The following is a 13,485-nucleotide window of genomic DNA, read 5'->3' as shown; positions in this document are numbered from 1 at the left end:
TTTCCTCTCAGGAAATGATGGGAACCGAGGAGAGCTTTAAATTCAAAGCTCGAGATACACTGTGGAACTAAAGCTGAAGAGGAAATGTGCTGACAGCCTTGCATGTAGCTGTTCACTCCTGCTGATTACTTTTTTCCTAATCCTGAGTCAAAAATGTATTATGGTCCATGTGATTTCGGAGATCGTTTCCAATTCTAGAAGTGTTAGGACTCTTTTCTTCTCCTCACCAGACCTCCCAGTGTGTCTAGTTTCTCCAGAACACTTTGAACATTTTATTAGGAGACAGCATGTTCTAGTGGAAAGAGTATGTATGGATTCACAGTTTAAAAATCCTAGATTTGAATCTACAGCTTATCCTATTTGATGTCTATTATTCTTGCTAAATCATCGAACTTCTGAGGCTTACTCTCCTCATAAGTACAGAGTCTAATTTCTATCTCGTGATTGTTGTAGAAAATTGAAATGTACCGTGGAGATGTAGGATATTGTATAATAATGGCTTATAATATTCTCTAAGTTATGTAATTGTCTTTAACTATATTTTAGGATCCTTGAGGGCAAGGAGTAGTTTTTTGGTGAGACCCTTGTGGACAGAATAAAATGACTTAATCAGATCATTCCTAAAGGCTGGGTGTTTAGTATCTACTGAAAAAAAACAAAAGAAAACTTTTTCTTATTGTTTTTGGCTTCCATGTTATGGTCAAAATGACAAAATAAAGGCTTATTTCTTTAAGAGGTAGAGCTAATGCTGAATAATTAACCTGAGAGAGCCTTAGTTGAATTTCACTGCAGAGGAGATGATGCTACTTGTGATTTTCTTCTGCTCTTCTTCCAGAGGAGGGGCAGAGAGGAGGTTGAGCTGGGTTTAAGCCAGTGCTGTACAAAGTGTCCTGGTCTGGCAGCATCAGCATCCCCTGTGAGCTACTGAATTAGGTTTACTGAGTCAATTATTCTGGGGCTCAGGAATCTGTGTTTTAACAAGCCCTGCAGGGGATTCTCAATGCACATTCAAGCATGAGAAACACTGGGCTAAGTGTTTGGGGTGATGCTACAAAGGAGCCTCACTTTCATATTAACGTTTTCATTTCTTTCCCCCCTTCAGATCCATCACCCAGGCTAAGGTGTCATTTATTTAAATTTCCAAATTACAGCCTTGGTCTTCATACATATATTTAAATTCATAAATATCTAACTATTATACCATTCTCTACCTATTATTTTTTCTATTAGATAAGATATATATATAGTATATATAGTTATTGATAATAATTTAACATATAAATTAAATTTGTTTTTAATGATTATTCGTGGTGTAAATTGTGACACATGGTGCTATCATTGTGTTCAGATAAGAAAACATTTAATGTTGATGGATTGTGGAAAAGCATTTTGTAAGATTCCAGGTGTCCTTTATCTCTCAATGGGAAGTTTTCTTGGACTAATGAAGTTAGGTGCACTTCATTCCTCAGTTACACATCCTAACCTTTCCCTGAAGGGATACAGAAGTTTCTATATCTTTTTAATATTTATTCATTCAATCATTCACTTATTCCATGACTATTTGTTGACCTTCTTCAAGGTATTAGATACTGAGCATCATGCTAGGAATTTTAGAATAAAAAACACAGTTTTCTAAATGAAATGTGGTATCCTGGGTGGTATCCTGGCACAGCACAAGAATATTAGGTAAAAACTAAGGAAATCTGAACAAAGTATGGGTTTTAGTTAATAATAATGTGTCAGTATTGGTTCATTAACTGTGACAAATGTACCACACTAATGTAAACTATTAATAATAGAGGAAACTGGGCTTGGGTATATGGAAACTTTCTATACTAGCTTCACAACTTTTCTGTAAATCTAAAACTATTCTAAAATAAGTTTATTAAAATACACACACACACACACAGTGCCTCTACCCAAACCCTTTCTCCAAGAAGCTTAAGGTCTAGTTGTAAAAAGAGACAAGTCATGATAAAGCAGGATGTTTTTTATACATACTAAAGGTTAGAACAAAGTGCTATGGAAACATAGAGTTGGGAATGAAAAAAAACAGAGCTCAGCCTTGGAGATGAATAGGAGGAGACTGGGTAAGAAGCAATAAGCAAACTGTCTGTCTTAGGCTGTCTTGCCACCATGCCTGCCATCCTTCCACTGCCATCCCCTCTGCATACAATGCACTGTATCCTCCTAGAAATACAGTTAGCCTTGAATATCTAATTAACTGAATTCCATTGTATTCATAGCTTTACTACTGGTAGAATCATGAATGCTCTTTACTCATGTTAAGTTGGCCTCATTTCTATATGACTTTAAGGAATTGTCATTTTCTTTGTATGACTAATATATGATTAATGCACATTCATGAGTAGATTTTGAAGGCAAGTAGGTTGCATTTCATTGTTTGAATCCTTAGAATCTAACAAATTTAAGGTACTTAATAAATTTATCTTACCTATTTCGCTTAATGTAAAGAATTTCATTACGTCTATTCACATTAGTATTACCAATCTTAATTCTTTTGTCTGATGCCACATATAGCTAGATTCCTAAAGAAGATGACAGAAAATGAGCTGATGGAAATCAGGAAAAAGGATGGGAATACTTCTCTTCTGCCCCAGCTCCAAAATGTTAGGCCCTAGTTTGGCTTCAGGTTTTGTTACAAAAGCTACGATGAGAAATCCAGAACGGCTTCAAAATTTTTCAGAAAATATCCATATTTTATGGAAAGAGAGTGTGAAGCTTTTGCAGAGTGGTTTGAGTTCATCTGGGCCATTACATGATCAATGTCCCATTTCAATCACCTTTTCTTCCCATTTGCCCCTGCTGTGATCTTCCAATGTCCAATGTAGCATTTCATTCATGTCTAGAGTGATGAACGATGAAGAGAGACAACTAATGCATGAAGTCAGTGACAAAGCAGAAAGCAAAGGGAGGGCTTTTAACACGTAGCAACTTATCCTACACCTTTGTTTTTAAGGAATGCCCTAAATGACCAAAAGCAAGAATGCTTTTTGTTTTTATCAGTTTATCCCTGTGAGAAGGTTGTTTTACGAATAATTTGACTATGCTGCCTTTTTGTTTTGTGAATTTATCATTTAAAAGCGTAGCTGTAGGTGATGATATTGTGAGAAGAATAAGCAATAGTTACCAGTTTTATAATTATGGTTAGTTTATGTAAGGTATTTTCCAAACCAAGTTAATTGGGAAAGAACCAATGAAAAATTTACCTAAGATTTTATTATGTATAAGCCTTATAAAAATTGACAATATATTTTGAAATGTTGTATCCTTGAGTGTTTTTTTTGTTTTTAGCACCGTATGAATTCATCAGATATGATACACCTAACATAAAAGAGGAAATTAATGGACATAAACAGAAATGTTATAAGTAAAGTTAATTCAGGAGAAAGCACACATTTGTCACTGCCCCTTACTACTCTAAGGAGAAAATAAATATGGAAATGGGAGGTGCTTGATTATTTTATTTTTAGAAACTAAATCCAGTTGTCAAAATAAATGTGTAGAAAATAAGATCATTTTGATTGTTTTAAGCAAGGCAAAAATATATGTTTTTAAAGAAAACATTAGGAAAAGTCATGAAAAATAAAAATTGAAATAGCTCTATCATTATTGATGAAACTGATATAGCTAATTTTTCCTTATCAAAAGCAAAGTAAAAAAAAAAAAAGAAAGGAAATGCAAAAGAAATTTCAACTTTGACATTATCACAATGCATAAATGCTACACATATTTCAGGTCAGATGAATGATATCTGACGGATACTTTACAATTGCTTAGAATGTGTACTAGAGTATTGAGTTTGCTGGCAGTTTAAGGGTCTGCATAAACTTGAGTTAACCATATGGTGTATTCTTAGAATAGTCATACCACCCCATGTTTAAAATTTAAAAAGAAAAAAATATTTTTTTCAAAGTCAAATGTTAGAATTTTAGTTGTTGGCATGTTCAACTACCCATATAATTGCACCGTCGCATTAATAAAGGAACACAGAACACTCCCTTTTTGTTCATCCGGAATGAAGAAAAAGAAAAGGTAGGACTTTGAAATACTGGAATGGATATGATGAGCCACCCCAAAATATCAATTTTATTACTATATTGTTCCAGTTATGGGAAGTTAATATGTTTAAACTTCAACACCTTAATATATTTTGACTTCCTAGTAACCCCCCAAAGCAAAATTCCCTTGCAATAATATTTAGATAACCATAGAAAGAAGAAAAGTATTGCAGTTAAGTCAATTATACTTATAATTAAAAGACTATAATTGTATCTTTGTCATTATAATTCTCAGAAATAAGACAAAAGTTATGTACTGGGCACTGCTTTTGACAGATTTTTTTGCCAAATGTTTTTTACTTGCTCCAAAATGTGTATTCCCAAACTGAAGCCTGACATATTTTAGGATTGTAGAAGAGTTTTTCATATCTGGAGAAAAAATTGGAAGTCTCTACGGCTTCAATAAAATTGAACAAGAATAAAAATGAAAAATAAAATTAGAAAATTGATACTAATGAGACAGTCTACATGCAAATCAAGCAGTAATCACTCAGAAACACATTAGATGCCTATTATCATATAGGTCTCAGGAGATGTAAAATAAATAGAATACTAGGATTTTATTATATGCAGTTGTGCTTTGGAATATGTGATTATGTTTACTATGCATTTACATTTCTACATTAGTGGAATATGTGACAGCAATTTTTTTTTAGATTGGAAATGCCATTTGTCCTTTTTAGTCTGCTAATTTATACCCCCTACGTAGTTAGAACAGACATTGATATTGCTTAATTTTTGAATGTCCAGAATACTGGTAATATGAGAAAATATATACGAAATTTGTCATTGGTAAGTTTTGCTCTTGATGGAATAAAACTCTTGCCAGCAAAAGCAGCGCTGTAGGAAGCAGTCTCCCCGTGAATGGTTTGTGCAATACTGTAATTTGGTTGCTGACATCACTGTTACATTTCACTTCTGAGGCTCCCCCAGCTAGGCTCCAAGTTTCCATTCACACTGCTAGCCACTGAAATTTCCCTTTGTCTTCACTGAAGATTTTTTTCCTCTTAACAAATAGGCCCAGCTGCTACTGCAGCCGGTTGCCCACACTCCCCCATACCGCTCTTGCTGAGGATGGCAGCCAGAGTAAAGAATAACAGCTGGGATTGGCTTACTTTGGCATCTAAATAATTTTGGGTGGGTCCATTCCTAACTTTATTATTTCATTTAATTTGCTAATCTTTCCTTCTGCTGAACTTTTAAAAAATTGGCAAATGATGTTTTTCCAAAATGTTTTCCTCATCTGGATGTGACTCTTTTATACCTGGCTGCCGAAAATGATTCATTTTGCACATTGTTATTTTTTCCACTCTTAGGCACCATTTAGAAAACAAATGCAGCAGAAACTAATTTATTCACGTGATCTTGGAAAAGTTACTTAACTTTTTCTGACTGGAAGAGGTGGATGAGAAGTAGCACGTATGTCATTGATTGTCTTTGATAAGGATTAAATGAATGAACATTTGAATGCATGTAGAACAGTGATAGAAAGGCAAAGAAAGAGAGAGGGAAAGAGAGCAGAAGAGAACACATGAAAGCAAGAGTGGAGCAAGAGGGAGGGGAGTGAGAAAAGGAGGGAAGGAAAGGAGGAAGGAAAAGGGAGGGAGGGAGGGAGGGAGGAATCATTGCTGGAACGCAGAAAAACCAGTAGCTCTACTTACTCAATTAAGACATGTATTTAGCACTCAACATTTTATATATCTTATTCCATGTTCCTTCCCCCCAAAATCAATAATTAGAAAAAGACTGGAGTTTAGGAAAGCTTGTGGAATTTTACCCAAATCAGAGAATTTTATTGAAGGTCGGAATTTTAGTGACTTAATTGTATCTGTGGCATCCGGACAGGTGGTCAGACACGTTTTTTCATTTGAATTTGTACATTCTCATGGAAAGGGAAATGACTGCCTGATAAGAAGGTCTGTTCCATTTTTGACTGTTCTGATAAGGAGAAAGTGTTTACATACCTAATCCCAAACCTGACTTACTGTATCTCCCAGGTTTTAGCCTTGGTTCTTTCCGCTAATGCCATAAGGTCGTAAGTCATAACAGACCTCCAAATGTTTAAAGATAGTTCTCATGCCCTTTGGTCGTGGGTGAATATTCCTCATGCCATGATTGTCTGACTGATACCAGCATTCTGATCAGGCGCCTCTTTGTTAATTTCCCGCTTAAAATCAAGCACCACAATCAATACTCAAGAGATCCCTGACTTGGTCACAGAACTGTGGTGCTGCTAACTGGTGACTTTATGTATTAAAGCCACCTGAGTTGACAGCAGCTTATTTGACAAATATGCCAGCCTTTTGCTTTATGTTGAAATGACTGTCAGGTTTTCCAAGGGTTTTTCACATAGACTCTAAGCCAGCTCTTTCCTTTATTTCACACGTGTGGTTTATTTGTTGAAGTTAAGGAAAACTCTCCTACCCTCTCCAGTGTAGAATGTGGCTCAGAAGCAGAGTAACAGCATGGTGCCCCGGACATGGACGTGAGCTCTGGAGTGAAACATTCCTAATTTCAGACTATTTCTGCTGTTGTGTGTTCTCACTTAATTTTCTTAACATCCGTGTCCACATTTATTGTCTTTAGGAAACTAGCTAGTCAGGAAGGATGAAACTTGCGTTCGTTGTATCAATTCCTTTAAAGCACTTTAAAATTTAAAACTACACATTTAATGGGCTCGTTCTAAGATGTCAGTATTTGGAAGAAGTGTAATGCACATAAAAGACAATTTTTCAATTAGAATATATGAAATGTATGCTTTTGGCTTTCAGGGATGGTGTAGACCAATAAATGTAATTGCTGATTTTCTTTATAAATATAAAATAATTTGTATAATTATAGTAAATGAAAGGTTCATTTGAAATTCTTTAATATGAAAAAATAAAACAGTCTTTCTTCACTGCTAAAATAAACAGGAGACTTTTAAATGTCTTAACAATTTTTATTTAAAAAGAATCTGGAATGGTCACCACAACAGAATGGCAGAATTAAAATACCATCATAGCTGTGATTGCTTAATTTTGTAACTTTAATTTGCTGTCATTTTGTAGATTTGCCAGTCTCTCTGGGTATTTGTAGAATGTCCTGTGATTTGAAAAACGAGGCATATGATTTTTCAGAATAATTTTTTTCATTAACTCCTTGTAAGTCAAATGGTAAGCTCTAGAAAAATAATTCTGCAGAAGGCTTTATATGTTAAAAAATAAGCATCATTAAAATTAAATTTTAAAAAACCTGTGTATATATATATATATATTTTTTTAAACCAAACTTACTTGTTCTGTTCTTGTTATAGGATTAACTTTATCAAATGCTCTTTTCCTATATCACTGTATTAGTTTATGACCTGTTTACACTTTTTTGTAATTTTGAATGTAGAGGAAGAATGACTCTAAGAATAGCGTTGGGTCGGGTGGTCGTCGAGTTCAAAGAACACTATATATTCAATCAATTTATATGCCTGGTCCCACTAATGTTTTTATGGTCCATCTGGTTTATTACAGTAGCCTCCTGACTGATATCTTACTGTCAATCCAATCTACTCTTCCAATGAAGAGTAGATTGGACAAATGGCATTTCCAATCTACTCTTCATATCTTACTGTCAATCCAATCTACTCTTCAAATTTTAACCAATCTACTACAAGCAGAGTGATCATTAAAAATGCAAATCTTACTCATTTCAACTCCCCCCAATAAATCTTTAATGGAAGAATAGACATGGATTTTTAGAGAACACACACTCCTGTTGGCATGGTACACTAGGCTTTTGCGATGTGAACCCTGTTTACTTTTCCCCTTCTTTTTGCTTTGCATCTTTTTTGAGTTCCAATCTTCAGTGATACTGAGCTCCATGATTTTCTGGCCACCTGTCAAGCTTTTTCTTGCTCTGGACCTTTGTATATTGCTTCTTCCTAGAATGCCTTTTCCTTTTGTCTCCATTCTCCCTTCCTGTGCTGCTTAATCTTAATGTCTGCTCATTTTTAGGACTCGATTTAGACGTGGTAGGCTCTTCCAGTCATCCTTTAACCTCCACAGTACTCCATGCATACTTTACAACAATTATTTGCTGTATTACAATTGTCTATTAATCTATTAAGTTCACTAGGATGAACTCGTTAGGAGTAGGGACAATATTTTATTCATCACTATGTCACAAACACATATCACAGTATCTAGAAAAGAGTAAGAACTAATTAAATATATGGATGCCTGTGTTGTATTATGGTCAACCTGTCTTTTCTGGGTGCTCGTTCTACCCAAGAAACATGTGGGAATATCTAAACTTCAATGGCACAAAGGAATCTTTCTCTACCCTAGGAGGGCCATAAATAGCCTGCTCCCAGATAACTACAAATTTATTCACAAATATGGTATCCATAAACTTAATCAATTTTAGGTTGGTGTTATTTTTTTCTTGTTGTGGAAGAATGCTTTTCAGGGGCTACTCTACTGTGTATGAATTCCAGATCATCGTCTTTGTTGGATAAGATCTACTACATGAAACGACCTTTTAAAAAACCCATCAAACAGTGATTTATAATTTCCTCTTTCACAAAATCACTTAGTTACCAATGTATCCAAATTATAAACTCTGGTAAAGGAAATGGAAGCTCTTTATATTCTATGACACAGTTATGGAAAAATATTTGCTGCGGTTAGTTTCATCCCTTTATAGTTAACCTCCTAAGGGCATTTATTGGCCCTCATATATGAAATGGAAATTGGTCATTCTCAAAGGAGGATTATATATATTTGATAAATACCACTGCAAAGTGAAGATTATATAGGAACATAAAACATAAAAAATATAAAAATATTTTAATGATGAAAAGGAATTTATTGACTATAAAATATTTTAAATTATGCGAAAATATATTTTACACTTTGTATTTCCTATTTAAAATATTCTTAACATATATTTTGGAATTTTAACCAAAATAATGTTTAAGATGAAGAATGTAAAGAGTGTGAATTGGAATTTTTGAAGAATGTTTCCTGACAGAGGTGGGATCTCAGATCTCATCTGGGTCTTGAAGGACAGGCAGGACTTCAGGAAAGAAAGAATGAAGAGGAGGGCATTTCAGGCTGATGCAAAGGCAAAAGTGATGTGGAAGTTGTGGCTTTTCAGGAGAACGCTGGACTTTTGAAAAAGAACAGGGAATACCATTGAGTAAGTAGACTGGTGCCATTTTACCAGATACTTTCTTTCTGTTAGAAGATATAGAAGTGTGACAAATTGTGGTTTTTATAAAATAAAAATTCAAATACAGTTTCTTTTCCTATTCTGGCAAAATGTCCCATCTTAGAACTAGTTACGTCCAACATGAGATGTATGGTGTTTCTATTTGATCTCGAATCTGCTTGTACAAAAATTAGGAAATGCAAAAACAGATGTTTTCTTATGTAAAAGAGGTCATAACACGAACGACAATTGCCCTTGCTACTTACGTCAAGTTTTGTAATAATCCAGATATGTCTATATTGTGTGTCACAATTGCTGCCGTAGTTGGAAATGTTTTTGCAGTATGTATACTCCCATTTGCCAAAAGCTTAAGAAAATAGACTCACACATAATTAACAGCAGCTATTTTCCCCCAACTGAACCTAATGATTGAAATCACAAATCGTTGGAAAAGGACCCCAACAAATTCACTAGTTCATGGTCTAATTTCTTCAAGGGCATACGTTTAACCTACGACAGCATAGGTACTTACTGAAGACTTTTTTTTTCCTTTTTTAAATCAAGCTAATCCATTTTACTAACTTTAGGCAGGATTGTTTAAAACCATGCCTGATGAAAAAATTCCATTTAATAAATAAAACCCTCTGGAGAGAGAGAGATTCCACAGCGAGCTCTTAATACTGAGCAAAGCTTAGTGTTTAAAAAGTTTATTGCAAACAAGTTCTTTATTATATCTAAGGTAACTCCCCCATGCTTCTTCCATTTAAGACCATTTTCTCTAGTGTCGTGTGGTTCACTTACAATAGAATTGTTTTATAGTTGCTCTAATCTGCCTTTAGGTGGGAAGGTGTGGGTGTATGTGTACAAACCTCTGTCCTTGAGTGTTAAAAACAATGATGGAGATCTATAAAGTGAGGCATTATTAAGTTATTCTTTTTATGACCTTAGAAGTCTCATGTCATTTTCACCTATAAATTGCCTTTCTTTAAAAATAGAAAGAGGCTTCTTCTCCTGCCAGCTTCAAGGAGCCTCCATGTTCACTCACGGCTGCCCACATCATAGTAGAGCCCATCTGAGCCTGTTTTTTTCTCTGAGCCATAGTCTAAGCTCTTATATTTTCCCTACATTTTTCTTATCATCATTGTTTTATTCTCTCTCCACATTTCTCAATGCCACGCTATCTGCTAAGTAGGGGGTTTAAAAACAACCTTATGTGAATTTAATGTTATCCATAATGTAAACTTTATCAACAATATATTCACATTTTAGAACTGTTTGGAGGCATCAAATCTCAAATTAAGGGTAACAATGGTAGTAATTTCAGGTTACTTGTAGAGATATACGATATATGGGTGTCACAGAAACCCTGAGAACAGTGCTGGACACAGAGAAAGTGCTCAATTGATATTAGCTCCTGTTATTAGCTGTGATGAAGATGGTGACAGTGGTGGTCTTGTCTAAATACGTCAGAGTACGGGCTGTATTGTATTCATTTGTATTTTCTGCAGGGAATATAGTGCTTTGTTCTATTCATAGATATATTCAGTACATACATTCATACATGTATTCAGTAAGTATGCATTTGATTCAACCACATAAAATCCTCTACTTAAGAATGATAGGAAGTTACTTAGACATTTATGTTTTGTGAAGAATCATTTGAACAGTTTATTAATCTTTGAATTCTTCATTGTTTGCATGATAGAATTGCACATCCCTACCTCCCCTTGGAGGTTAACGTGGCTTTGTGACTTGATTTGGTCAGTGAAATGAGGTCAGAATTGACAAATGCCACTTCCGTGCAAAAACCTTCAGAAATTAAGACCAAGAGTGTGATTTGTAACGTTTCCTTATCCAGCCTCAGCAGTCACAAATGCACTTGCCAAGATGGAGGCTCCGGTACCCTGGGTCCCAGACTTACTTGATAAGCAGGGTCCCACTTGAAGACTTGCCTTGGTTACATAAACTGAGCTAGAAATAAACATCTGTTCTTTGAAGCCACTGAGATTCCCGGGGTTTGGGGGTTTTTTTGTTTTTAACATCTTTATTGGAGTACAATTGCTTTACAATGGTGTGTTAGTTTCTGCCTTATAACAAAGCGAATCAGCTATACATATACATACATCCCCATATCTCCTCCCTCTTGCGTCTCCCTCCCACCCTCCCTATCCCACCCCTCTAGGTGGTCACAAAGCACCGAGCTGATCTCCCTGTGCTATGCGGCTGCTTCCCACTAGCTATCTATTTTACATTTGGTAGTATATATAAGTCCATGCCACTCTCACTTCGTCCCAGCTTACCCTTCCCCCTCCACGTGTCCTCAAGTCCATTCTCTACGTCTGAGTCTTTATTCCTGTCCTGCCCCTAGATTCTTCAGAAGCTTTTTTTTTTTAGGTTCCATATATATGTGTTAGCATACGGTATTTGTTTTTCTCTTTCTGACTTACTTCACTCTGTATGACAGACTGTGGGTCCATCCACCTCACTACAAATAACTCAATTTCTTTTCTTTTTATGGCTGAGTAATATTCCATTGTATATATGTGCCACATCTTCATTATCCATTCATCTGTCGATGGACACTTAGGTTGCTTCCATGTCCTGGCTATTGTAAACAGAGCTGCAATGAACATTGTGGTACATGACTAGGATTAATCTCCAAAATTTACAAGCAGCTCATGCAGCTCAATATCAAAAAAACAAACAACCCAATCCAAAAATGGGCAGAAGTCCTAAATAGACATTTCTCCAAAGAAGATATACAGATTGCCAACAAACACATGAAAGAATGCTCAACATCACTAATCATTAGAGAAATGCAAATCAAAACTACAATGAGGTATCACCTCACACCAGTCAGAATGGCCATCATCAAAAAATCTACAAACAATAAATGCTGGAGAGGGTGTGGACAAAAGGGAACCCTCTTGCACTGTTGGTGGGAATGTAAATTGATACAGCCACTATGGAGAACAGTATGGAGGTTCCTCAAAAAACTAAAAATAGAACTACCATATGACCCAGCCATCCCACTACTGGGCATGTATCCTGAGAAAACCGGGGTTGTTTTTTATTGCAGCCTAACCTATCCTCTCTTGACTGACAATTGGCAACACATTTATTTGGGAAGAAAACATTTTTGCTCCTAGACATGACTAAGCAAACTGCTTTTTTCCACACACAAATAAATTATGTTCAGGTGTCACTCTGCATAACTGACTGTGCCATGCCAACTTTCTCTATACTACATGTGGTGAAATTCTTCCCTTACAAGGAAGAAACATAGCATCTGTTGTATTTGAACAGGAAAACAGCTTCTGGCTGGCTGTCCACAGTGCTGAATCGGGAATAAAATCTGTCTGGCTGTTTGTCTCCTGGATTGTAGGACTTTGGAGGAACGTGAGCAGCTAGACTTACGTATATAATTGTTATCTTATCCTCCTTTTTCTCTTGGCTCATGCATTAGAAAGTATAGAGTGAAGTGACAACTTGGGACAGGTATAGTTGTTAAATAATCACTTGGGACTTTCCAGAGCAAACACAGCGACTCCTCTGTCTTAGTAACAGCAAGAAAGACTGAAGGGTGGAGAAAATAATCCTCACTTCCACAGACTTGGTAATTCTCTGAGAGATTCAACCATATTTCTGGAATTCTTGTTTCCCTGCCTTTACATATGAATATTGTTTTATATTTTAAATGCTTTAAAAGATGCTGCATCCTTAGAAGTCATTTTTGTTGCCTTTTTTCAGTAAATGATTACAATGAAAATTACATTTCATATTCTCTAATGGTAAGGAGTAGGAAACTGGGATGAAATATGTAGTTTTAGTGACAACTAAGAGAGATATATGAAAAAATATTATTTTCAATTTGTTTACACCATCCTCAAGAGTACTAGTTTTGAGTTTGTTCTTATTTTTTTACATTAGTTTTACTCTCTTGGTGTTAAGAGTGAAAAATTATGATCAAAAGTTGACATATGGATTGTAGAATACAAAAGACTATTAAATGCAGAAAAAGTACAAATAATCTTCATTCAAAAGCTTTGTTAAGTGTATTAATATGGATTATTTTTAGGTTTGAATAAATATAAACAAATATATATATTTGTTTATTATATATAATATATATATAATAAACAAATATATATATATATATAAAAATAAATAAATACATATATATATATATATTTTGGGGGGGGAACAGTTTTCCTTTATT

General features: G+C 35.1%; 1 protein-coding gene across 1 annotated transcript in view; it reads left to right on the top strand.

Moving 5' to 3' along the window:
* The window catches only part of SEMA3E (semaphorin 3E), a 260,670-nt gene that overhangs the window by 9,327 nt on the left and 237,858 nt on the right, over positions 1 to 13,485 (top strand). The gene's annotated exons all lie outside the window — the stretch shown is intronic.

The sequence above is a fragment of the Eubalaena glacialis genome, chromosome 8 (assembly GCF_028564815.1).
Source record: "Eubalaena glacialis isolate mEubGla1 chromosome 8, mEubGla1.1.hap2.+ XY, whole genome shotgun sequence".
Classification (NCBI taxonomy): Eukaryota; Metazoa; Chordata; class Mammalia; order Artiodactyla; family Balaenidae; genus Eubalaena; species Eubalaena glacialis.
The sequence above is the reverse complement of the archived record's forward strand: the minus strand, read 5'-3'. Positions and strand labels throughout refer to the sequence as shown.